The following is a 27,765-nucleotide window of genomic DNA, read 5'->3' as shown; positions in this document are numbered from 1 at the left end:
TGGAACACGGAGCCAAATTTCCCCCTACATTTGGCTTTTATTAAAAAGAGGCAAATACCAAGAAAATACGTTGATATGCTAATAGTTTGCCCTTGCGTAGCTGTCTTCACTTTATCCAAGTTTATTCCTCACAGGCATGATTTTAATGTAATTCAGCATATAGTGCAGAATAGATGATTCATTAGTGGGTTGACATGGATGGTCCTCACGACAATTCTGTCGGATAAATAAATACGTCAGTGGTAATGTTCCAGAAAGGTGACACTTTGGGCCAAGGTCACACAGCAAGGAAGTAGAAGAGCTGGGATGAGATTCCAGAGGGCCTGATATCAGCACACGGTAGTGCCAAGGGCCAGTTCAACTGTCTCAAGGACCGAACTCCTCGCTCATACCTCCTGTGACATGGAGCAGGGATAATAGGTAGTCTTATCCTTTGCAGGGTGGTCGTGAATTTCAAATGGGATAATGCCCATAAAATCACGTCCTAAACTTTGATCAGGAACCACTCTCCAAAATAGCACCTGCATTTTCCCACTGTGGTCTGTGTCACAGAGAAAGACCACAGGTCAGCGTCCCAGCAATCTCTCACTGGCTAGTCTCAAGTCCCCTGTCTTTCATGGAGCTCGATCAAATTTCTGGTTTCATAAAACACTGTACCTTCTTCTCCATTTATTTCCTTGGTTTACCCTGCTTAAATATTTCCCCCAATTCACCAGCAATTCAAAAGCATACATTTTTGTCAATGCTATGTATTTTTATTTATTATTATTATTAGTTTTGGTTGCACTGCATGGCTTGTGGGATCTTATTACCTCGACCAGCTATTGAACGTGGGCCCTGGCGGTGGAAGTGCCGAGTCCTAACCACTGGACCACCAGGGAACTCCCAACGCTATGTATTTTATTTTTTTAACATCTTTATTAGAGTATAATTGCTTTACAATGGTGTGTTAGTTTCTGCTTTATAACAAAGTGAATCAGTTATACATATATATATATCCCCATATCTCTTCCCTCTTGTGTCTCCCTCCCTCCCGCCCTCCCTATCCCACCCCTCTAGGTGGTCACAAAGCGCCGAGCTGATCTCCCTGTGCTATGCGGCTGCTTCCCACTAGCTATCTGTTTTACGTTTGGTAGTGTATATATGTCCATGCCACTCTCTCACTTCGTCCCAGTTTACCCTTCCCCCTCCCCATATCCTCAAGTCCATTCTCTAGTAGGTCTGCAGTGCTATGTATTTTTAAAAGTTGGCTAGTAAAACATATAGATCTTGTCTTCTTTTCTTGTAGACATGATGTGTTTTGAGCCTTGAGTTTTGCATGCACTGCTGATACCTGCTTTTCTAGCACTTTAATACATTCAGTTCCGCTAAAAAAAATCACTTTATAAGCTTGGATGCCGTTCAAGTTTGTTGTTGTTAGTAGATTGGAATATTTTTTAGTTGTTTCTCCACGTACAGGAGTTCAGGATTCAGTGATTTCTGAACAGATACCTGCACATATGTCAGTAAATTGTAATGATCCATAAACTCTTTTCAGCCAGCTTGAGTATAGATCAAACTGTCTTGGCAATAAGTAGTTCTACTACGATTTACTGTAAATATTGAAGAAAGTACTTAACTCTTTACTCCTGTTTGTTCTTTTGAAAGCAATATGCAAATGCTGCTTATCATCCTGTAATAAACTTTAACTTTTTAAAAACTTGTTCTTCCTCAAGTTAGAAGGATAGTTGGTTGAAAAAGTATAAGTTTTGGAATCAGACAGACCGGAGTGGTTTCCAGCACCTCTGCTGTACTGGATTTATTTATTTATTTATTTTTGGATGTTATGGATTGGTATTTGGTATTTTTAAAATTAATTTTTATTGGAGTATAGTTGCTTTACAGTGTTGTGTTAGTTTCTGCTGTACAGCAAAGTGAATCAGCTATACGTATACCTATATCCCCTCTTTTTTGGATTTCCTTCCCGTTTAGGTCACCACAGAGCACTGAGTAGAGTTCCCTGTGCTATACAGTAGTTTCTCATTAGTTTTCTATTATATACATAGTAGTGTATATATGTCAATCCCAATCTCCCAGTTCATCCCACCCTCCCTTCCCCCCTTGGTATCCGTATGTTTGTTCTCTACATCTGTGTCTCTACTTCTGCTTTACAAATAAGTTCATCTGTACCATTTTCCCAGATTCCGCATATAAACGATACTATATGATATTTGTTTTTCTCTTTCTGTGCTGTGCTGGATTTTATCTGTGAGCCCCCAGCACTATTCCCACGCCTTTCCATGCTCTTCCCTGTATTGTAGGGGTTGGAAAACTGGGAGCTATATTTCCTTTATTTGCTTGTTGGCATGGTTCCAGATGTGGCTTAGGTTCTTCCAATGAAATGCGTGTCCCTGAGACGAAGGAAGAAGAGAATAGAAACCATTTTGCATTTGCTGGCAGCAGTTTTGGTAGATGTGAAATTCTCTGCCGTGGCTTCTGTATTTCCCTAACAAATTTGAAGCTTTGGCGGAGGCATGACCTTGACCGTGTCCTCCTGCATTATCCTCATCTTTGGGTGGCAATCTTTATACCCAGCTGCAATGGCAAACCTGAAAGCTAATGATGGGCAGATCCATCCGCCACTCTCCTGGCTTTGACTTCTCGGTTTCCTCCAACAGTTTTGTAAGCTTCTGATATCTAATTAGGATTAACACGACTAAAGTTTTTCAGCTTAAAACACCTAGACTGTTTTCAGTTTGCCTGACCAACCTCTAACTGATATCACTACTGACCTGCTTTGAGACCTGGAGCAAGACGCTTTACCTCTTTGAACCTCAGTTTACTCATCTGTGAAATGGGCATAATGGCTCATAGAACCACTCCAAGGGTAAACAAATAATGCATGTAAAGTTTCCAACACAAAGTAGGGGCACAGTAATGTTAGTATTTTGTTTTCATAGTCTGTCCCACCCCTCCTGCCTTTAGAGATTTCTTGACTATCTTCTTTTAGGTCCAGGATTCTTCCTTTATTTTCTTTAATTGATTACAAATCTGGGTGCCTTTGGGTGAGCTCCTGCTGCCTGCCATTTTGATTATACTTGGTGCTGCCTCCAGTCCCAATGTTCTACGTTTTTGAGCACAGATTTATCACCTGTCTTTCATGACAAGGATGATTGATTTTGCCAGATTTTATGGTTATCAGCCCTGATAACCATCCTGAGAGACTCCATCAGAACTTTCTTTATGCGCATCTCTCAAAGTCATTTTTAACTCTGTCTGATTCATTTGTCTTCTTCCTAAATGTAGCAAGTAAGCTCCTGGCCAAAGGAACAGTCTTCCAAGAGGAAAGTGGTCTTTTTATAAGTCCTAGTCTACTTATAGGAACCCACCTGCTGTTATTCTTATCTTTGAATCTGAAAAGGCTCAGCAACCAGCCCTCTTGGTCTGTGGGGTGGAGTGGATGATGCAAGTGATGGGATCTAGTGGTCCCAGCTCTGCCTCAACTGCCTGAGGGGCCTTAGGCCGGGAACTACCTCCCCTGGACCTTGGTTTCCTCCCTCCTAACATTGGTAGGTCAAGTCTCTGAAGGCACTCCCAGCTCTGGCACTGAATGAGCCGTGGCTGCCAATTGCCTCTCCCAGGTTCCCCTCTGTGGCTGACACCAGTGAAGCCTACTGATTCTCAGACGTTGTTCTTCCTGCCTCATGCTAATCCCTCTAATGGGCATGGGATGGATTCTCCAAAGACTGTTCCCTGAACACCCAAGGCATGGGTGATGAACAGACCCATTCTGTGATTTCTTGCTGTGGACCATGGGCAAATTTCAATTGAATTTACTTCTATAATCATTTATTGAGTGCCTCATATGTGCCAGATGCAGGGCTCTGTGATGAGGATGCGGAGTGTTTGTTAGTGAGGAGAGACGGGCATGCAGTGGTGCTTCAGCACCATTTGGTGAGTGGCAGCCACGAGGCCCTGACTCACCAGTGCCAAGGTCCATCCAATCAGATCTGTTGCTGGCCAGGACACTGGACCAGTGCATGTTGATTGACTGCCAGCTCAGTGAAGGGACACTGAAAAGGCGATGTGATAAATGCTCTTACAGAGGGAAGTTCAAGTATCCTAGAAGCACAGAGCAGGCAGCAAACTCAAGTTTTGAGAGGAGCCATTGTGGCGAGCTTCTAGAGGGAGAGAACATCTGAGTTGAGTCTTGAAGGGTGAGAGAGGGTTGGACAGGGGAGGTAAGAGAAGAGAAGGAGTCCGGAGAAGAAAGATCGTGAACAAAGGCAAGAAGGGTAAGACAGCAGGTGGGGAGGGGGATCAAGGCGCTGCTGGAGTGCAGAGTTCAAGGATGGAAACTGTGAGATGAGGCTGCAGAGAATAAATAGAATCCAAGTGCACAGGACCTTGAACTGGACTGATATGAAATTTAGATTAGAGAGTCAATATAGCACACGGTTAGGTGATCTTAAGAGCAATACTGCTTGAGTTTGAGGACTAGTTCTGCTATTTTGTAGCCATGTGACCTTGGGAAAGTTTGTCAGTCCCTCTGGGTGTTAGTTCTTCATCTATAAAATGGGCATATAGTACCTTACTTCTAGGATTATGGTGAAAATTAAATTTATTAGACTTGAAAAAGACTTAGAAAAATGCCTGGCATATGTAAGTGCTCAGTAAATGCTGGAGCTTATTCTTATATTTCATTGATTCCAAGATGCACATTTTTCTTCTTCTGTAGTCTCACATCTCTAAACTTTGGATGTGACTTATGGTGGATGTGACTTTACAACCACTGCCAGCCAGGCAGCAGATGTGACAGGGTTATCTTCTTTTTTTTATTATTAAAGTATATTAGTTTCAGGTGTATAACATAGTGATTCAATATTTTTATAGATTATACCCCATTTAAAGTTCTTATAAAATAATGGCTATATTTCCCTGTGTTGTACAGTGTATCCTTGTTACTTAGTTTTTTTTTCACATAGTAGTTTGTACCTCTTAATTCTCTATTCTTATTTTGCCCCTCCCCCTTCCTTCTCCCTACCGGTAACCACTAGTTTGTTCTCTATATCTGTGAGTCCATGACAGGGTTATCTTTGTGCACGTGTGAACTTGGGTATATGTCCATGTTGTTCTGACTTCAACTGCATGATATGCGTTGTTGAAATAATGGGTGTTGGATTTAGTTGCCATTTAGAATATAACTAAAAGAATACACTAAGATTTGGTATTGGATTAAAAAGTTGTTATATCTACAGAAAGGCATGGGTACAGAACAGTAGGAGGTAGATTTTATTTTATTTTATTTATTTTTTTAAACATCTTTTTTGGAGTATCATTGCTTCACAATAGTGTATTAGTTTCTGCTTTATAACAAAGTGAATCAGTTATACATATACATATATCCCCATATCTCTTCCCTCTTGTGTCTCCCTCCCTCCCACCCTCCCTATCCCACCCCTCTAGGTGGTCACAAAGTACCGAGCTGATCTCCCTGTGCTATGCGGCTGCTTCCCACTAGCTATCTATTTTACGTTTGGTAGTGTATACATGTCCATGCCACTCTCTCACTTTGTCCCAGCTTACCCTAGGAGGTAGATTTTAAATTAGTGAAGCAAATATTCATTGGCGGGCTAACAACAATTCTATACTTATTTGCAAAGCAAGGACCAAGTGCCTTTACAGTCTCTAAAAAGAGAGACACCTACAAGAGATAATACTGTGTTATATTTATTTACCACAATGTATGCAAAAGGATTGCCTGTCAAACACCAAACATTGCAACTGATGGTAATGGAAATTGACAAATTCCTCAAAATAGATGAAAAAGATTTCAGAGTAACAAGATGCTGGTGAGACCAATTAATCCTAGGGAATTTGTGCCATTATTTAATTGGCAGATTTTTTTTTTGCTTAGAGGTAAACAAGTAATGGTACAATGTCTAATTGATGGCAGGTTGTATTAGATGCAATATATGTTGCTGTTGTTGTTATTATGATCATTCTGTAGCTGATGAGCAGCCATTAAACATGAGGATGAAGGTTGTTGGATTTGTGTTTTTAGAAAAGGACTTTATCATCAGTTCCTCATCTGGTTGGAGTCTTTCCCTTCCAGCTCCCACACAGCACTCAAGAGGCTCAAGTGTTGGACAAGACTGGCTGATTCCCTCCGTGGATATGATTGCAGACACCTATTACTGCTAATGGCAAGGGGAGAAACTAGCTTCTCTACTGGAGACCACCGCCTCAGGGTAGAGAATTCACAGATGGAGTTAACAGGCATTGATTTGCAGCTCCTTGAAAGCCAGTACAGACAGAGATGTGGTCCCTTGGTGAAAGATGCTGGACATGTGCCTCATTTGAAAGCGCCATTAGCAGATTAATATCTCCTAGTTAAAGCTGGGACTTGGGAATAAATGGCTTTCTTTAGGGAGGGGCCCAAAGAGGTTATGTTAACCCCGTTGACCCCAGGATCTTGAGAGAACCGAGGTTCATCTGGAGATGCAGCCTCTTAACACCCGAAGGGTCGATGTATGGATTCTAGTTGGCTTGGATTCTGCGACATCCTAGCTGGGTAATCTTGGCCCAGTCTCTCAACCCCTATGAGATCCAGTTTCCCCATTTATTCAGTGAGATCGATGACACCCAATTTACAAGATCTACTGTGGGAACAAAATTAAATAACACATGAAGTCTACCCAGCAAATTGGCAGACAGAGGCTAGATAATCTAGACATATGCATTCTCTCTCTCTCTCTTTTTCTTTTTTTTGGCTACGCCACATGGCTTGTGGGATCTTAGTTCCCTGACAAGGGATTGAACCCATGTCCCCTGCAGTGGAAGCGTGGAGCCCTAACCACTGGACTGCCGGGGAATTCCCTGCATTCTCTTTTACTTCTCCATTTTCTGTCAATTTCGTTTTGCTTTTCATTCTTCTGTATGGAATTAGACTGGATGTGAAACAAAAGAATCCAGAATATATTAAGAACTCCTACATGTTAGTAATAAAAAGACAAACACTCCTATTAAAAATGGGTAAAATGGACTTCTCTGGTGGTGCAGTGGTTAAGAATTCGCCTGCCAATGCAGGGGGTATGGGTTCAGTCTCTGGTCTGGGAAGATCCTACATGCTGTGGAGCAACTAAGCCCGTGCGCCACAACTACTGAGCCTGCACTGTAGAGCCTGCGAGCCACAACTGCTGAGCCCACGCACCGCAACTACTGAAGCCCTCGAGCCTAGAGCCTGTGCTCTGCAACAAGAGAAGCCACCGCAATGTGAAGCCCACGCATCACAATGAAGGGTAGCCCCTGCTCGCCGCAACTAGAGAAAGCCCGCATGCAGCAATGAAGACCCAACGCAGCCAAAAATAAATAAATTAAAAAAAAATTAGTTAAAAAAATGGGTAAAAGTCTTGAACAGGCACTTTACAAAAGAATATATCTGAGTGGGCAAAAAGCGCATGAAATGATGCTCAATATTAATCATAATGAAATATGTCTATACACCATGAGAAGGGCTAAAATTACAAAGAGTGACAATATCAAGTGTTGGCAAGGAAGTGGAGTCAATGGAACTCTCCTGCTTTGCTGGTGGGAGTTTAAAATGGTACAAATACTCTGAAAAAGTGTTTGGCAGCTTCTCATAGGGTTAAACATACATTTACCATTTGACAGCAAATCCAATTGAAAAATTATGACATCTTCTCTTTTGGCACAATTAAAGGTTCATAAAGTGATGGATTGAAACGTAGTTTGTGGTTATGAAAATCGATCATTACACATGTGTGTTTCAAAAGCCACGTGTCCTATAGGATAAATTCCCTAAAGTAGGATTATATACAAAGGCCCTGCCCGCCTCCTCCCTCCTGTTTCCCTTTTCCTCTGTACCATATTCTCTAGCTATATGAAATGTAGATCTTTTCCCCCAAAGTTCTTACGTAAGCATCCATATCTTTGTGCACTATTTTATCTGCCTGCAATATTCTGCCTGACTCCCATCCCTATTCATCTTGGCCCCAGCCTGGTGAACTCTTAATCATTCTTTAAAACCCATATCAAATGCCACCTCTTTGGTGGAGCCTCCCGGGGTTCTCCCAGGCAGAGGTAGTTCTTCCCTCCCCTGTGCTTCCATAGACCTCTGTCATAGCACCACACACCATAGTTCCTTGTTTAAATGTCTCCACCATTTGACTGGGATCCTCAGCGTTGGGGGTTGTATCACTGGCTCTCCAGTGTCTGCCTCATAACATAAATCCCATCATGGCAGTCTTCTGCATGAACTTTTCCTGTGCACTTTACAACAAAAGTCAAATGCCTTCTCATGGCATGTATAGCTCTGTGGTGTCTAGCCCTTCTCTACGACCTCATGCCATTCCACCTTCCCTTGCTCAGGGGGCTCCAGACCCTCTGGCCTTCTGGTTCCTTGTATGTCAAACCCTTCCAGCTGCAGATACTTCTCGCAAACAACCTCCATTCCCACCCCACTGCCATGGAGTTGGTCGGATGCCCATCCTGGCTCTTGGCAAACTTTTAGTTTATATCCCAACCTTTGGCTCTCAGTCTCTGTATGTCCTCAGAGTGACTTTCCTTGGTCACACAGCCCAAGCAGCCCCTTACCCACCCTATGATTCTCTCACGGTATCCCATATTTTTATTTTGTAGCCCTGGTCACAATTTGTTTATATGCTTTACTAGTTTAATGTCTGTTCCACATTGTAGACTGTAAGGTCCATGAAGGCAGTGTCTGTCTGTTTTGTTCCCTGCTGTATCCTAGAATGTAGCACAGTGCCTGGTGCAAGTCAGGTGTTACCGTATATAGATTGACTGGATGCAGTGCCCAGTAGGTGAAGTGGTGAATGACTAAATTGAAGATTTAATCTCAATTTAAGAATGATGGTGTTGATAGTATTATTTAAGCTATTTATATTATAGGATCAGAATATTTTGTGCTCAACTAATATAGCCTTGCTATACTTTTACATTGTAAAAATAATGCATGCTCATTACAAGTCAAACAAAACAGGAAAGATATTTTAAAATTTAATAATTTTCCTTATTCTCTCTACAATCCCTTTCCTTCAGACTAACCAGCATTAATAGTTTTTGTGTGTGGGGAGGTATTCTTGCACATTTTTACATATATGCATATGTGTTTCTTCCTTCATATGTGTGTGTGCATGTGTATCTTTATGTATTTGTATATGCACTTTTTCTTTTTTAAATGAAAATTGGATATTTTACACACTACTCTATAACTTGCTTTTTTTCCACTTAATACTTTTTCTCCAGTTAATAACATATCATGGACATTCGTCCAATTCAACACATACACATCTCTTTAACAGCTACATAATATTTCATAGCATGGATACCATCGTTCTTCAACCAATTCCCTATGAATGAAGTTGTTTCCAGTGTTTTGCTATTACAAATAACTATACTGTAAATATCCTTAACTAAATTTATACTTATACACCGGACTCTCTCAAATATTGCAAATGCTGGGAGAGAAAGCGTGGTATTTTTAAATAGTACCAGACGATTTTCTAGAAAGGGAATTTACACACCTTTCAGCAATGTATGAATGCGTCCATTTTCCTCTATCCTAAGAATGGATGTTCTAGTTTTAAAAAATGTTTTCCAATCTCCTGCTGTTTGTTGATGAGGTTAAAGAGAAGTCATCGTTCCCTTGGAGTCCCAAGGTCTGGGAACTGGAAGACAAATTCCCCTCCCTTCTGACTTTACAGCCGGTAAACCAGCCCAAAAAGAATGGAGCCTCCAGTTCACTCCCCAGCACAGTTGCCCACTGAACGCTGACTCTGTACAATGTTCTGAGCATTAGTTAGACTTTGCCTCAAAACAAATGCGGTCTGGTAATGAGAGCATATGGACATTTGACAGGAAATGCTTAAGTTTGGGTATCGAGTTTAGCATAGTGCTGTGTCAGGGGAGATGTGGTATTAGATTTTCACTGACTGCTTCACTTAATAGCATTAAGGGTGGAGGGGCTAGTGAGTTGCATCTGAACTGCAGGCTCTTTGGAAGAGCAGATGCAAGGGAGAGGAATGGAGTTCTAAAAATCGAAATCGATGGAGCAGAGGTTCAAGTGTCCCTGCCAATGGGAATTCTTCCCTTAGGAATTTTGAAGACATCTCAGACGTTTCCTCATGCCTCCATGCCCAACTATTCCTAGTTTCTTCCTTTTAAAATGGATCCTCCATTTACCACTTCCCTAAACTGAAAGTGATAAAGGTAGCACTTTTGCAAAGTGTCAGGGAATTCTGCAAAAGGCTGTAGAAGAGAAGATCTAAACTTTTGCCTTTTTCAGATTTGTAATTTATTTATTTAAGATTTTTTTTGTGTGTGATGTGGACCATTTTTAAAGTCTTTATTGAATTTGTTACAATATTTTTTCTGTTTTGGTTTTTTGGCTGCAAGGCATGTGGGATCTTAGCTCCCCGACCAGGGATCAAACCCGCACCCCCTGCATTGGGAGGTAAAGTCTTAACCACTGGACTGCCAGGGAAGTCCCCAGATTTGTAATTTTGAGGACAGCTAGCTTATCCACTCAGAGGATTTGTGGCTGCAGCTGGCTCGTGGGGGAGTGAGGGAGGAGAGAATTTAGGATAGCTTACAAGGTGTTTCTCATACTTAAGTTTTTCCAGTAATGTCATATAATTTTTGCCTTACTGATTATTTTCCTTTAATCAATTCATTATTAAACTTACCCTTTTCATGAGAATAATATATTTGTTCTGGCTTTGAAGTAATATATATTGTAGTTTGAAAAAAAAAAAAAAATATATATATATATAGAACTTGGGTTTCATCCCCTGCCAAAATGCAGAGATAAAATAGCTATCACCCCAGAATTATATAGAAAATCAAACAGTTGCTCAAGCGTAAAAGCAAAGTTAAAGATATTTTCAGGCATACAAAGATTAAAGGAAGTTATGACTCACATATGTGCTGAAAGAGCTACAAAATGATAACATTCATCAAGAAGAAAAATGAACATGGCAGGAAGACGTAAGGTGCAAGAAGAAACCGTGAACAGAGAAACTGGTGAAATATGTAAATAACTAATTATGTAGAGTAGAATCTCCACATGTACATACACACACTTTTTTGTGTTTAACTAAAATGATGGAAGTAAAATTTTGGACAGTAATACCATGAAAGATAGGAATGGGGCAGTTCTAATGATTTAAAACATGCCGACTTTCTTGTCCTATTTGGAAGAGAGAGATATTCAATAAATTTGAAAGTAATATTAAATAGGTAGGCCACTATTAACAAGTGTGTTAAATATTTAAACATTATTAGAGGTAAAGAGGGACATTGCATGTGACAGATTGATTTAAATAGTGTGCTCAATTCTTTACCCCTCCCATTGTCCTCCCATCAGAGGAGTCCTTACCCCTTGAATTGGAGCTAGTTTGTGACACTCTTTGACCAAGGGAATGTTCTGGAAGTGACACTACGCCAACTTTGAGCATTGGTCTTAAGAGGCCTTGTGTGATTCTGGAAGCCTGACAGTACTACGTGAACAAGGGGGGTTAACCTACTGGGTGATGAGACCTGTGGCCCATTTACATCTGTTGCCACTGCTGATAGCCACACAACAACCTGGTGTGTGACTGAGTCCATCCTAGAGCAGCCATCTCCCAGTCACCCCCCATTCAGCCAAGATGCGTGAGCACACCCCGCTGAGATTAGCAGAGCCTGGTCCAGCTCAACAAAACTGCCCAGCTGACCCACAGTCTTGTGAACAGTAATAAATACTTATTCTTTTAAGCTATTGAGTTCTTAGCTAGTTTGTTAAATAGCAAAAGGATAATGGATATACTATATATAATGATAAACCGTATGCAGGATACACACATACACACACATTCTATGTGTCGAGAGAAAACAGGCAACACAATAGAAACACGCATGTAATTGTTGCACAGGCATTCCAAAATTTATATTCACATATAAATTAAGACAAGATGTTCAACCTTACCAGTAAATCACAGAGGTGCAAATTAAACAACAAAATAAGATACCATTTTATACCCATAAGCTTGGCAAAATTTAAAAATTCTGAAAATACCAAGTGTTCCCAAATGTAGGCAGAAGCAAAAACTTTCATATATTGTTGATGGGATTTTACATTGCTACGATGTATAATTGTAAACAGGTTGGCAACATCTAGAAAAACTGAATATGTGCAGACCCTAAAGAATATGCTTTGCACATCCAATTATAAGTATATTCCTTAAGGAAATGTTCACACATGTTTTCAAGGGAGGGTCATATAAGGGTAGTCACTGAAGTAAAATTTTTGATAGTGTAAATCTAGAACAGTCGGGGCTTCCCTGGTGGCGCAGTGGTTGAGAATCTGCCTGCCAATGCAGGGGACACGGGTTCGAGCCCTGGTCTGGGAAGATCCCACATGTCGCGGAGCAACTGGGCCGGTGAGCCACAACTACTGAGCCTGAGCGTCTGGAGCCTCTGCTCCGCAACAAGAGAGGCCACGATAGTGAGAGGCCCGCGCACCGCGATGAAGAGTGGCCCCCACTCACCGCAACTGGAGAAAGCCCTCACACAGAAACGAAGACCCAACACAGCCAAAAATAAACATAATAAATAAATAATAAATAAAAATTAAAAAAAAAAAAATCTAGAACAGTCTACTTGCCCATCAATGGATAAATGGAGAAATGAATATAATCATTCATAGCAGTTAGAAAAAATAAAATTATCTGTTCCAATATGAATAGATTTAAAATTTTTAATGTTGAGTAAAAATAAGAAAGTTACAGAGGAATTAATATAATGTATCATTTACATAAATTAGAAAAACAAGCTATTTTATATATTTATGCATTGACCTTATAACAAAATTATGTATATATAGACTGGGAGGTTCCACATAAAGTTCATGACAGAGGGTGCTTTTGGAGAAAGAAGATAAATTAGAATAGGGAGGGTGACATAACTGGTTTCAAATTTATTTGTACATTTTCATATCTTTTTTTTTTTTTACAAAAGTAATTGAAACTGGAAGGAAGTATGATATCATTTGTTAATTTTGGGTGCTTATTATAATAGTCATTGTATTTTTATGTATTTTCAACACTTTAACTTGCAAAAAGCTATCCTCGCCTCACCCCCATTTACCATATGCCTCACCACTACTATTATTTGGTCTTAACCACTGGAATCCCTGCATCTCTTTGAGAAAAACATAAACTGGGTGTGTTCATGCACCACTGTATACTCATGTCTTAAAAATTATCCTGTTGGTAAATATTGTCCAAAGGTCTTATCCTGACCAAAGAAGACAAGAGTAGAGAATTAAAGGATGTTTTAACAAGTAAATGGGTGCTATCTGGGCAAAAGAAAACCCCCAAATTAGAATGATAGCGATATACGTTAGACCTGAAGAAGGGTGAAGCCATAGCTGCAGTTTTCTTGATCTGCTGGGAAGAAATGGCTCCATTGGCAATGGAACCAAGCAAGTCAGACTAGAAGCTCTCCACTCTGCCTCTCCAAGTGCCAGGCAGAGGGAGGACTTTCTGAATATGGAAACCATGTTGTAGCAGTCAGGGTTCAAGTGCAGCCTACAAAATCACTTTAGTGATTTTGATTAGAAAGAGATTTGATGCAGGGAATTACTGCTTACAGAAATGTCACTGGTGCTAGAGGAGCCAGCTTTAGGCTGGATGTCCAGAGCAACTCTCAGAAAAAATACTGCAGAGGTGGCCTGATGAAGGAACAATTATATCCAATTCCATCTGTAAGCTGGGTGTCTTATGTTGGCTTCCCCCAAAAGCAGAACTGGAGAGAGTTTATCCCAGAAAGCCAGGATGAGGGACCGAGGAGAGTGAAACAGGGAAGAGGGGAAAGCCAGTAGAGTGTGCACTGATGGGCAGATTACCACTGTGGGCCACTGGGTATTCCTCTGGGGACTCTGAAGGGAACCAGGTAAAATGTACCTCAGTATGATCCCTCTGGGGCATTTATGCGTGGAATCTGTTCCCTGTTGGTTGAGGGTTGGCCCTGGGGGCGTTAACACCTTAGAACTTGTGGGTTGCATCTCTAAGGGCTGAACAACTTTCCATGACCTTGGAGAAAGCCCCAATGCAGAGAAACAGAAAGCTCAAGCTTGGAGGGCTTGAGATGGGATGTGGGCAGCTTGCACAGCTACACTAAAAACCAGGTGGGCTGAGGGGGGATGTGGCATGGGGCAAAAAAGTGTCTGCTGCTTTGGGGATTCAGTAGCTCTTCCCAACAACTGGTTCCAAACTCACACTATGGCCTTGATCTGGGGATCGATAAGGTGCTGCTGCAACTGTTGCCTCAGAGCTATGCCATTCCCTCTAGGTCAACTCCAGCAAAATGACAGCTTGCCCACTGCCTCCTTTCTTTCCCATTGGCTCAGTTATGAACTCGTGTCCTACATGAGCAAAACCAGTAGGGGGGGCCCTGAATTGCATCCAGAATCCTAACTGCAGGGGAGTCTGGGAAATGTGGTTTTCAGGTTTTCAGCCTCTGCATTAACAGGATAGACCGTGGAAGGTTGACACAGTTGTTGAACCAGCTGGAGTTACTGTATCTGCCCCCTATATCTGACCTAGTGAAGCTCCCTTCCAGTTCCCTTGCTTGGTGATTTTGGTTGGACCAGTATCTTCCCTTGAAGCTGTCCCTACCCACTTCCGGGCTCTTTTTCTCTGCATTCAGCTCAGTGAAAGAGGGAGAAATCAGCATCTTTCAGGGACGACATCGGCAAGCTGCTAACACTCTCAGAGCCCTCCCTGATTTGTCCTCTCAGCTCTTATCACAGTTGCAATTATACAATTATTAAAAAAAAATATTAATTTACTATCTGTCTCTCTGCTAGACCAGAGGTCTGTGGGGCAGGAACCACATCACTGTTGTTCCCAGCACCTAGTATTTCCCTAGCACTGATAGGCAGGGATTGAATACATATTATTTGAATATATGAATGGAAAATATGGGTATTAGGGGTTATACGTCCTTTATCTGTACATGGATGCTTCATCTGTGTATAAGGAATAAAACAGCCTACATTCAACATTGCTGTTGAAAATAAGGACAGTAGGAGAAGGGGCTGGTCTAAAGTGACTAAATTATTCCACTGAGGGAATGTGATATTTTTGGCTCCTGCTGTTAACTGAGGGCTGCTATTTCCAGTCCTGGCCTGGAACAGACATTAGTGAGCCAGGCAGGAGGTCACAGACAGTATTTGAGAAGAAAAGGCAGCATGATAATTCCCCATTCTGATCGGTCTGCGGAATCTAAAAGCAATATATTTTGTGATACAAGAAAATTTCAGGAAAGAAGAAATGTTCTTGCCTAGGAGAACTTGTTGAAGGAAAATTTCAAAATAACTGGATTTAAAGGAAAAAATATGATCTTTGAGATGAGGAGGTTTGTCAACTAGACTCTAGGGTCTACTCTTAACTTAGATGACTCACTGAATAGCTTCAGTATTGGAGTGGAGGCCAATGTTATGTAATACTAGCTAACATTATTGGAGCTATTTCATGTTTCAGGAAATATTTTAGATATAGTCTCTCTTCTGATCCTTGGAATAAGGCTATGTGGTAGGTATCATTATTACCCTCATTTTGCAGAGAAGAACACTGGGGCTTGGAGAGGTTAATAAGCTGCCCACAAGCAAATAGCTAACAAGTGAGGATTTCTAATTCAGGCCTGACTGACTCATAGCGCATGCTCTTAACCACTGCGTAGTGGGGAACAGAGATCCAGGCTGCAGGGACAGCAGAGCTGGGTACACATTTAGGGCTTTCCCTTTTCTTACTGGCTGCGTGATTAAAAATGACTGAGCCTCAGTTCCCTCAGCAGTAGACTGTAGATAACACGTCCCTTGCAAGGTGGTTCTGAGAATTGGAGACCGTAAGTGTAGGGGTTTAATCCAAAGCATCACCTCTTTGTGACACCACTAGGTTAGACAGTGGAAGTTCCTGGGATCTGGGGTGGGAAGTTGTTGAAGAGGCTCTAGGCAGAGAACACCCACCTGTCTGCTGATGCCCAAGAAGCGGGCTGTGAGCTTCTTACCTTTCACATACTCTTTCTTCCCCAAAATTTGCAAAGAGGAGGTCATGAATTTGGAGCTTGGTGCTCATTTCAAGGTGCTGCCTGAGCCTTCATGAAAAGTGCTACACTCAGAAGTATTTTTTTCTTATACCCATGAAACTCTCACCACAATCAAGATAATGATATTCATCATTCAACATATTCAACATATTCATCATCTCTAAAAGTTTCCATATACCCCTCTGTAATCCCTCCTTCCATCCCCTCCCTTATGTCCCCAGGCAACCACTAATATCCTTCTGGTCACTACAGGTTAGTTTTTATATTCTAGAATTTTATATGGGTGGAATAATAGAGTATGTACTACTTTTTTCCAGCTTTTTCATTTAGCATACATGATTTTGAGATTCATCTATGTTGTTGCTTGTATGATATCAATAGTTTATTCCTTTGAACTGCTGGTTAGTATTTCTTCGTATGGATGTACCAAAGATTTTCTTTTTTACATCTTTATTGAAGTATAATTGCTTTATACTAACAATGTTGTATTAGTTTCTGCTGTATAACAAAGTGAATTGGCTATATGTATACATATATCCCCATATCCCCTCCTTGAGCCTCCCTCCCACCCTCCCTATCCCACCCCTCTAGGTGGTCACAAAGCACCGAGCTGATCTCCCTGTGCTATGCCGCTGCTTTGAATGTACCAAAGATTTTCAATCCATTAACCTATTAATGGACTTTTGGGTTGTCTCCATTTTTTTTGTTGTTGTTGTTATTACAAATAAAGCTGCCAAGAACACTTGTATACATGTCTTTATATGGACATACTTTCATTTCTTTTGGGTAAATAACTAGATGATCATATGGTAGGTACACATTTAACTTTTAAAGAAACTGCCAAAATGTTTTCATCAGGAGTGTTTTACTGCTTTTCTCAATAGGTTTTGTACATTCTTTTTAAGTTTATTCTCAGATATTTATTCTTCTTTGTTGCTTTTATAACAAAATATGTGGTTTTCTCTACCATTTTACATTGTAACTAGTTATTGTTTGTACACATGAAGGCTATTAATTTCTGTAGGTTACTTTTATAACCTGCTACAGTATTGTATTCCTTTACTTGTTTGAGTTAGTTTTATCATTGAGTTATATTACCTGAAAATAGAGACTTTACATATTCTTTATAAATTCTCGTGCCTTTAGTTGATTTTCCTTATCAAATTGTATTGGCTACTACTTCCAGTACAATGTTGACTAGTAGAGGAGATAATGAACATGCTTTCCTTGTTCTTGACCTTAGTGGAAAAGCCCCTAGTGTTTTCCCACTAAGGGAGATGTTCAGAAAGTATTCAGCAGTTCTTATTTTCTTAAATGGTTAAGTTGGAAATGCATATTGAATTTTGATGCTTTTCAGGCATGTCTGGAGATAATCACATTTTTCATTTGATCTATTAATTTTGGGGGCTATATTAGTATAATTCCTATTATGAAATCAACTGCATTCTTGGCATAAATGCCATTTGGTCATTTGCCTTCATTTATGAAGAATTTTGGGGGCGGGATGGGGACTGGGTATGAGAATTTTTATTGGTTATTATTTTATTTCAGCACTTTAGAAATTTTATTCCATTGACTTGCATCTGTAATTTCTGTTGAAAAGTCAGTTATCAGACTTGTTGCTATTACTTTGAATGTAAGGTATCTTTTTTTATCTGGATGCTTTTAAGACTTTTCCTTTGATTTTTAGCAGTTTTACTATGATATGCTTAGATGTAGTTTTCTTTATATTTATCCCATATGTGGGTTAAAAATTTCTTTGTTCTGTAGCTTGATATCTTCCAGTAGTTTTAGAAACTTTTCAGTCAGTATCGCTTCAAATAAATATTTGAAATTTTGCCTTTTCCTCTTCTCATTTTTGGGATTTCAATTACACGTGTATTAGATGTTTTCAGTATGTCCCAAATGCCTCTTATGATTTTTTCTGTATTTTTCTACCATAATGTTGTGTGTGTGTGCATGTTCTTTAATTTGAATATTTTTGTGACTCTGAGTCACAAATCTGCACTTTAGCTGCTTCTAATGTGCTATTAAAGACATTTACTGTATCCTCCTTTTTTCTCTTTTAAAAAAATTTCTAGAATTCCCATTTGATGCTTTTAAAAAGGGATTTCAATTTTCTGATAATCTATTCCACCTTCCCATCTACTTCCTTGAATAGATAACTTTAATCTTGATGATAGTAAAGTCTACATCTGATAACCCCAATATGTAGATAACCTGGAGATTCACTTATGTCATTTCTGCCCCCTCTTGGTTTTCGTTCACTTTTTTCTACTTCCTGGCATGCCTATACGTTTTTGATTGAATGTCAGATATTGTGTCTAAAAAAATGTAAAGGCTCTTGGTGAAGTGGTCTTTCTCCAGATAGGATTTAATTTTCTTTAGGCAGACGAGTATGAACACATCACCTTGTTCCATGTGAGACTGGGTTTTGGGCTGTTAGGGCTGATCTATTTCAGGTTTGTTCTTCAATTTTAATTGAAATAGAGTTGACATACAATATTATTATGTTAGTTTCAGGTGTACTACATAATGATTTGACATTTGCATACATTATGAAATGATCATGAGAAGTTTAGTAACCATCTATTTCCATACAAAGTTATTACAATATTATTGACCATATTTCTTATGCTGAATATTATATACCTGTGACTTATTTATTATATAACAGGATGTTTGTACCTCTTAATCCCCTACACATATTTCACCCATCCCCAGCCCCTTCCCTTCTGACAACCACCCATTTATTCTTTATACCTGTGAGTCTGTTTTTGTTTTGTTTTGTTTTTTAGGTTCCACATATAAGTGAGATCATGAGTTGTTTTCTCTGATTTATTTCACTTAGCATAATACCCTCTAGATCCATCCATGTTGTTAGCAATGGGAAGATTTTTTTAAATGGCTGAGTAGTATTCCATTGTCTGTATATACCACATCTTCTTTATCCATTCGTCTATTGATGGACACTTAGGTTGCTTCTGTATCTTGGCTATTGTAAATAATGCTGTGGTGAACATTGGAGTGCATGTATCTTTTCAAATTAGTGTTTTTGTTTTCTTTGGGTAAATAGCCAGTAGTGAAATTGCTGGATCATATGGCAGTTCTATTTTTAACTTTTTGAGGAACCTCCATACTGTCTACTGTAGTGGCTGCACCAGTTTACATTCCCACCAACAGTGCACGAGGATTCCCTTTTCTCCACACCCTCTCCAGCATTTATTGTTTGTAGATTTTTTGATGATGGCCATTCTGACTGGTGTGAGATGATATCTCACGGTAGTTTTGATTTGCATTTCTCTAACGATTAGTGATGTTGAGCGTCTTTTCATGTGAATTGCTTTGATTTTTGAATCAAGAACATTGTACACTCTCAAATTCTCTGTACTAATCATTGCTACTGTTAGGCAGTGAATACAAAAGATGTCACAGTCATAACTACTGAATCTTGGTGCCTTTGAATTCCCTCCTGCATCATTGTTCTATGAAGCCCAGTTCATAGCACCTGTCATAACACCTCACACACAGTAGATGCTCAGAAATGCTCGATTAACCATCCAAAAAGATGCAGTTATACACCTTTATTTTACAGGGATGTCCAGAAATGAACTTTTTCAGTCGTCTTGGGGTATCACTTTTTTTTTCTTTTTCTGAAATTCTCTCACGTCCAGAGACCTCTATCAGAGCACTGGGATGAGGCCTTTGATTTTTAGTTGCATGTGTTTAGTCAGAGAGCTGAGGAGGGGGAAGAAATAGCAGAAGCTATTGTCCTTGGCTATCCAGGGTCACAGTGGCACCTTTGTAAGCCTGAGAACTCAGTTCTGTCAGCGCATCCAGGTGGAACCAGTCGCAGGGCCTGCTGCCTGCCACCTGAACTGCCAAGAGCCTGATGAATGGACTGACATACCAAATTAATAATTTCCTCTGTGACATTTACATGACTTGAGCACCAGAACAGCGAGTGTTCATAGAACACTTCCTCTTGGGAGAAATGTCACCTACAGAGAGCAAACCACTGATCTGAAGGATGTTTAGGGAGCACAGAATTGTACATAGAGAGATTCTTTATAAAGGCTATGTGCACTGGGGCATTGGAAAATGTATTTCCTTTCCTGATTTAGAGACATTTTTGTTCATTTGTTCATTTATTTATTCATTCCATGTCTCTTGAACCTGCCCTGTGTTAGGAACTGGGAATACCGGAATGAATATATTTCCATCTCTGTTCTTAAGCGGGTTTCAGTTTAGTGGAGAAGATGGAGAAAGAGAAAACTAGCACATTCAGATCACCTTTATCCTAAGATGCTATTGAACTTAAGATGCACAGTTAACTGAGTTATAGTTTATGACGACAAAAGAAACACTATACAGTAAGTCCCCTACATACGAACAAGTTCCATTCCAAGAGTGCGTTCGTAAGTCTAATTTGTTCGTAAGTCCAACAAAGTTAGCCTGCGTACCCAACTAACACAATCGGCTACACTGTACCAGCTACATCACCACTGCTTTTATGCTTGATCCCGGACATCCTGGGCTTGAAATAAAGATACTGTACTACTGTACTCTATACAGTACTGTACAGTAAAGTACACAAAAGCACAACCACTTGTAGAGGATGCATGCACGTGACAGTGTACACCAGATACGTGAACTAACTTACGTGATTGAACATGAGAATGCACGATCGCATCTTTGAAAGTTCGCAACTTGGAAGGTTCGTATGTAGGGGACTTACTGAAATGTACAAGCGCTTTTAAGACACATCTCAATTTCACAGACATTTCTGTATGGAAGAATATGTGCATCTTAGTATTGAGGACATGGGGTTCTTATTTTAAGCCTCAATAAATGGTTTTCCTGTGACCTCCCTATGCCATGTTCTTCTCACTGGGCTGGGTTCTCTTATTAGTTATTTTCAGGTGAGCCGCCAGAAGATCCTCCTCTCTCTGCTTGGAGTTACTTGCGGTGCTTTGGAAGCAGGACATGGATCCCAGTGAAATACACCGTGCTGAAAACACTCTGTTCAAGTCTGGCCCTCGACACTACCCTCCACATTCCAACAGCCACGTTGGCTCACCAGGAAGAGAAGCTGGAGGTGTTTTGACTGACTCAGTGCTGAAATCAGGCTAGCGGAGACAGTGATTCGAGAGAGAGCCTCTTTCTTTGGTGGTCTTGGGAGCACAGCAGCTGTGCTCGCTAAGAAAGGTAGAAATCAAAGAATCTTAGAATCCTCGGGGTGGGAGGGACATTAAGGACCCTCAGTTCAGACCTCCGTTCCGTGAAGGAAGCTGGCCAGAAAGTTGCCAGCTGTTCGGATGAGAACTCCCTGCTCATAAAGGCAGCCCAGTCCACGGCTTAGTTGGGTCCTGATTAGAATCTCTCAAGGCTGCACTTAACATTCCTTTCTGGAGCTTGGGGTTTATTTTAGTCAATTCAGGCTGCTATAACAGCATACCATAGACTGGGTGGCTTATAAACAACAGAAATTGATTTCTCACAGTTCTGGAGGCTGGAAAGTCCAATATCAAGGTGCCAGCAGATTCAGTGTCTCATGAGATCCCTCTTCCTGGTTCATAGATGCTGTATTACCACTATGTCCTCACATGGTGAAAGGGGGTGAGGGAGCTCTCTGGGGTCTCTTTTATAAGGGCACGAATCCCATTCATGAGGGCTCCACCCTCATGAACTAATTACCTCCTAAAGGCTCCACCCCACCAATACCATACCATTGGGGATTAAGATTATAGCATGTGAATTTGTGGGTGGGGCATTGCAGGATCCTCTCCCAAGATCATGTGGTTATTGGCTGAATCCAGTTCCTTGAAGTTGTAGGGCTGAAGTCCCTGCTTTCCTGCTGTCTGTCAGCCTGGGGCTGGTCTCAGGTCCTAGAAGCCACTACAGTTTCTTGCCATCTGACCCTCTCACAACATGGCAGCTCATTTCTTGAAACCCAGCAGGGGAACTTCTTGATCCAGTCTGCTAAGATGGACTCTTAAATAATGTAATGTGATCATGGAGTGACTATCCCATCACCCTTGCCATATTCTCTTGGCTATATGCAGGTCACAGATTCCACTTGTACTCAAGAAGAGGGGGTTATACTAAGACACGACTAATTGAGGGTCACCTTAATGTGTATCTGCCACACAGATACGTGATTAAGGTTTACATTTTTTTTTTTTTAATAAGAAAGACTTTGGTATATCATATTCCAAAACAAAGTCTGTTGGGTAGTGCTGAGTTTCAAACATCAGAGTTAACAAATTCTAATTTCAGCAGGGCCGAGGAGCTATTAAGGTAGAAGTCATAGTTATAAGTCATAGATATAGGATATAGATGGAGAAGTCAGAGGTATAAGACATAAGAGTTCAGAGCAAGTAAGAGCTGAGATTGATGGGCAAGTAGAAGAGGATGGTGATTTGGATTTTCTCAAATAGCTGTTCAGGTTCCTGACTGTATCAGTTATCCATTGATGTACAACAAACTTCCCCAAACTTTGTGACCTAAAGTAGCCACCAATTACTATTGCTCCCGACTCTATGCTTCAGCTGGGTAGTTCTGGTTTCAGCAGTCTTCCTCACCTGCCCGCAATCAGCTGAAGGTCACTAGGCAGAGGTTGGCTGGTGCTCCTTGGTTTTCTTCCACATGGTCTCCCATCCTCCAGCAGGCTAGCCTGGGCTTGTTCACATAGCAGTCACGGGTTTCCCAAGGGAGAGCACAGGTGTGCAAGGGCTCCTGAGGTCTTGACTCAGAACTGGTAAGCCATTGCTCTCACCACATTCCATTGGCCTGAGCAAGTCATGAGGCTGGTCCAGATAAAAGCACAGTGAAACAGATTCCCTTCTTTTAATGGGAAGAGCCTTAAAGTGATGCCAGAAAGTAGCCAGATTCAGGGAGGAGTGAAGAACTGGGGTGGCTATTTTTGCAGTTGACTACGATGACTCACGCATATGTGTGTGGTTGAAGTTGGCTGTCTATGTAGGGAACATGGGGCAGGAAGAAAAGCTAGATAATTGAAAAAAATTAAGGTTGTACAACACCTCATTAAATAAAAGTTAATTTGCTGAAAGTGTTATCAATGCTTCTCCTACAGTCTTCTCTAACTCCCTGGAACCAATCTGGGAAGGACAGTGAGACATACAGTCAGGTTTCACCCACCCAAGCTTGCATGATGGACTTTACAGGACGCCTGTGATGAGGGGATTAGCCTCCAGGACACAGGTGCTCATGGAAGTCTGGGGACTAGTGGAGGCTGGTGGGGAGATGAGAAGCTCTTTTAAGTAGTCAGCAAGCTGAGACAGCAGGGCAGGAGAGGACCCAGAGATTCAGACTCAGGGTTGGAAACTAGATAATTAGGTAAGATGACATTTGAATAGGTTGAAGTCTGGATTCTTGTAAACACCAAGTAACCACCATATTGTTTTTCCTCTATGTGACTTGTAGCATTTTGCTGTGCTGGGGACACCTGCTAAGGTTCCAGTGTGATCCTAAATAATAACTTGGCATCTCAGGACTTTTAAAAGGCATATTAAGTTCTTAATATAGTGCCTGACCCATAGTCAGCTCTCAAAAAATGATTGCCGTTATGCTATTATTACTATTTTTGTTTAGCTACAGTTTTGCATATTGGATGTTTTTGGTTTTCTTCCCTCTCTTTATCAAGATGCTCTGTCCCCATGAGCACTGCTGTCAGTCAGGTGAGTGGGAACCCAGCTTGAGGAAACAGCTGGGAGGGGGTGGAATGGAGGTGGCGGAATACGAACGCATTCTGTGTCCTTCCTAAAAATGGCTCTCATGGGAGAAAATTACTAATCACTGCCATTCTTCTGCATCTGGTGTTAATTATTCCAGGTAAAGAACACTAAAAATGGAGTGTTAAGTTCTTAATTTAGAGTATTTGGGTGGGGGGGGGTTGGAGTTATTCATTTTATTAGTCACTATCCAAGGCTTTGAAAAGAGAAGTTTTGATGTTGAAGGAAATAGCTCACTTGGGTTATGAGGCTTTTCTTTTGAATACCCTTGCCCTGGATTTAGAAACAGGTGGCCCTTGCAGGTTTTTTAGGTGTTTGGTGTGCTCTAATATGAGAGAGGAATGAGGGTAAGTAACAAAGATGAACTTCATACTCACACGGACTATTGCAGTAACCTTCCAATCAGTCTCCTGCTTCCACTCTATTCCCCTCCAACCCCTTCTCCATATGGTAGCCAGAGTGGTTCTCTTAAAATCAGATGTTGACATTTCATCAAAAGCAGATTTCCATTACACTGGGTGAAATCTCATTCCTTACTTAGGACTTCAGAGCATGGTCTTGTACTCACATCTTCAAATGCATCTCTTGTCTCCTCTTTGTTGACTGAGCTCCAGCCATATTGGTTTCCTTTTAGCTTGTTTCTGCACCTGCAATGCTCCCTCTCATAATTCCCTCCTTCTTATCCTTTGGGTCTCAGCCTAAATCGTCTTCCTATAGAGGTTTTCCCTAATCACCATTTTAAAAGCAGAACCTCCTTAAGATATAAGAACTTTTGTCCTTTTCAATTCCTTGATTAGTGACTCATAACGTGAACAGCCCTACCCCCCCAAATGCTTGAAATTTCCCCAGCCAGTCGTTTTTTTCTCCTAGATAGACAGTAGTGATATCAATGGATAATTATTTTATTTGTTAAATTGTACAGTGCCTCTCTATCCCCCTATCCTGTGGCCAGAGCTTCCTGTCATGAACTGGGGTCTGCCAGACCCATCCAGTCATAAGGTTGAGCAGGCCCAGGAAAAATCATCACAAAGTGAGAGTGGGATCAGGCTTGAGCAAGTTCAGGGAGCAGAAGTAAGTTACGTAAAGTGTGTGTCATCTACCGCTGATGCTGTCAAGTGGAAGCCAGGTCCATGCTGATGCTATGCCGGGTTTTATGTTAGTGACTCAGTCACTCTGTAAGCTCTCAGACTGCGACGCTGTCCTGCATCTTCTGGATGAGAAAGACACACATCCAGAGAGATGGGATTCCATCATAAGCATCAGCATAGTACTTGGCAAATAGTAATCAATTAGTAAATCTTAGCTACACTATTACTTTCTCCATCACAGGTAACTATCAAAATGGCCCTCTGCCCTGGAGTAGGTAGAATTGATTGACTCTATCTTTCCTCCCTGTCGGTGGTTGTTAATAAATTTTTCTGCTGAGATTTTCCGACAGACAACGACAGATAACAATGGTGGAGTCGATGGTTTAAAATTGCCCACTGTATTTCCGACATAAGAAATAGAGTGTGCTCCTGCATGAAAAGGAGCCCACGGTACGGATCACTTTTCTTTTGTCTGCTCCAGAGTCACTGCTGATGGGCTGCAGCCTGGATGGGGTTGATCAAGTGTGGAAGGATAGAAAGATAAAATCTTGTCAAGGGAATTTATGGTTGTTAAGTTAATTGAAATACTTCAGGATCTACAAATTCACATTCAGAGTCCAAACTATTTGGAAAATAAATGAAAATCAATGAAAAATTCTGGACTGTTTTCTTTGTGTGTTTGACTTTGAACATGGTTGGGGTGCTGTTGTGAAGAACTAACAAGGAAAGAGTCAGTGACTTGAGGGGACTGACCCAGAGTCTCTTATCTCTGTGCCTGTTGGACTGACTTTTAGCTTTTTTTCTGGTCCCGCGGAATGAAGAATATTGATCATGTCTAAGAATATACAACGCTAGATCAATGCTTTGTTAGTTCTTAGTTTGTTAGTTCTATAGTTTCCCTATAGAAACAGGGAGCATTAGGGTTGGAAGAGAGTATCCTGGCCAGCACTCCTAATTTTGCAGTTAGGGAAATTCAGGTTCAGAGAGGTTAGATGGTGGCCCAAATCTTATGGGCGAGTTAGCAAAGGAATTGGGATTCAAAGTAGGACTCTGGTCTCATCTTGTCACGTACTTCCTGTTGCATCAATGAAATGAACCTACTAGCTACTGTTCCTACTATATCCTGGAGGAACGGAAGCAGAGACTGGCAGAGACTAAATGAAAGGAAGCGGTGATGTGGGTCTTCTACCCAGCGTGTCACATCCCCGCTCTTTTCACACTTGCACACTACTCGCGGTTGATGCATTGAAGCTTCATTTTTGATGCACAAGCTGTTGGGCCATCTTAGAGTGATGGTCTCTAGGCGTGTCTTAATTAAGATCCCTTGACGAGAATCAAGATAACGTTATTAATAACCATAGCTAATATTTTTGGAATACTGATGATGAGACAGCTGTCTATAAATTGTACTTTTTAATTCTTCATGACAGCCATGGGAGGCGAACACTGTGATGATTGCATGGACAGGTAAGAAACCGAGGCATAGAGAGGTGAATAAGCTACCCAAGGTCACCCAGAGAGTAAATAATGAAGCTGGGATGTGAGTTCTGCTCTGTTGTCACTGGGTTTTACCAAGGGTTCAACATCACTACTTGCACCCAGTCGGGAGCTAAAGGGAACCTGTAGGGACCGTGAGCACCCCTTGGGTCCCTAATGCCTTGTGTAATAATGGCCACCCCAAACACCAATGTGAACAGAAACATACACTCCAGTATGCAGTATGGTGTTAAGGGGTACTTTACCTGCTCTGCCCTCTCTTGCTTTCTGTTTTTGAAAATGAAAATATCTGCACTTTTTAAAAAAAAAATAATTAATTAATTATTTATTTATGGCTGTGTTGGGTCTTCGTTTCTGTGCGAGGGCTTTCTCTAGTTGTGGCAAGTGGGGGCCACTCTTCATCGCGGTGCGCGGGCCTCTCACTATCGCGGCCTCTCCTGTTGCGGAGCACAGGCTCCAGACGCGCAGGCTCAGTAATTGTGGCTCACGGGCCTAGTTGCTCCGCGGCATGTGGGATCCTCCCAGACCAGGGCTCGAACCCATGTCCCCTGCATTGGCAGGCAGACTCTCAACCACCGCGCCACCAGGGAAGCCCAAAAAATCTGCACTTTTAAGAATAACTAAATGTAATGTGCAATAATTGATTCACTGATAGATTAAACAAAAAAGCAAAAAGAAAACCATAGTTTTAAGACATTATTAAGACAACTAGGGAGATTTAAATGTGGACTGTATATTAGCTAACACTATATCCATGTTAAATTTCCTGAGCAGGTTGTTTTGTGATTATGTCCCAGATCTTAGGAGTCAGAACTTAGGGGTAAAGGGCCATGATATCAAATTTGATCAAGTGCTCTTACTGGTAAACCTAGCAGAAGGGTATACAGGCGTTCATTGTATTATTATTTAAACTTTTTGTACAATTGAATTTTCTATAATGAAAAATTGAAAAAACTCCCACTTTTTATAGTTACCACAAAAGTAAAACATTTTTATTGTGTAAAATTAAAAACTTGGTAAAGAAAAAAATGAACATAAATATATAATTCTACAACCTAAAGCACTGGTTTAAAAAAATCTAAACTGCTATGCACAGATAGAAATAGATATTACATCGTCATCCTGTAATACTCACATTGTATATATGTGCATATGTGACTCAAACAAAAGTTTCATAAAATTATAGCTGTCTTTGCTATGTTCACTGTCTTTTATACGTCCATTCAATTTCTTTTTTCTTTTTGCCGCACTACGCGGCATGCAGGATCTTAGTTCCCTGACCAGGGATCGAACCGGTGCCCCCTGCAGTGGAAACA

General features: G+C 40.9%; 2 long non-coding RNA genes across 2 annotated transcripts in view; one reads left to right on the top strand and one right to left on the bottom strand.

The window, feature by feature from the left end:
* LOC309614588 overlaps positions 1-25,844 on the top strand; it is a 38,661-nt gene extending 12,817 nt beyond the window's left edge. Inside the window, exon 3 of the long non-coding RNA XR_014236304.1 lies at positions 21,023-25,844. This is a non-coding gene — a long non-coding RNA (uncharacterized lncRNA). The remainder of the gene's footprint in view (positions 1-21,022) is intronic.
* Positions 1-27,066, bottom strand: part of LOC309614585 — a 174,057-nt gene extending 146,991 nt beyond the window's left edge. The window contains exon 1 of the long non-coding RNA XR_014236301.1: positions 26,845-27,066. This is a non-coding gene — a long non-coding RNA (uncharacterized lncRNA). The remainder of the gene's footprint in view (positions 1-26,844) is intronic.
* Between the last annotated feature and the right edge of the window lie 699 nt (positions 27,067-27,765).

The sequence above is a fragment of the Balaenoptera borealis genome (genome assembly GCF_965194805.1).
Source record: "Balaenoptera borealis genome assembly, chromosome: 17".
NCBI lineage: Eukaryota > Metazoa > Chordata > Mammalia > Artiodactyla > Balaenopteridae > Balaenoptera > Balaenoptera borealis.
The sequence above is the reverse complement of the archived record's forward strand: the minus strand, read 5'-3'. Positions and strand labels throughout refer to the sequence as shown.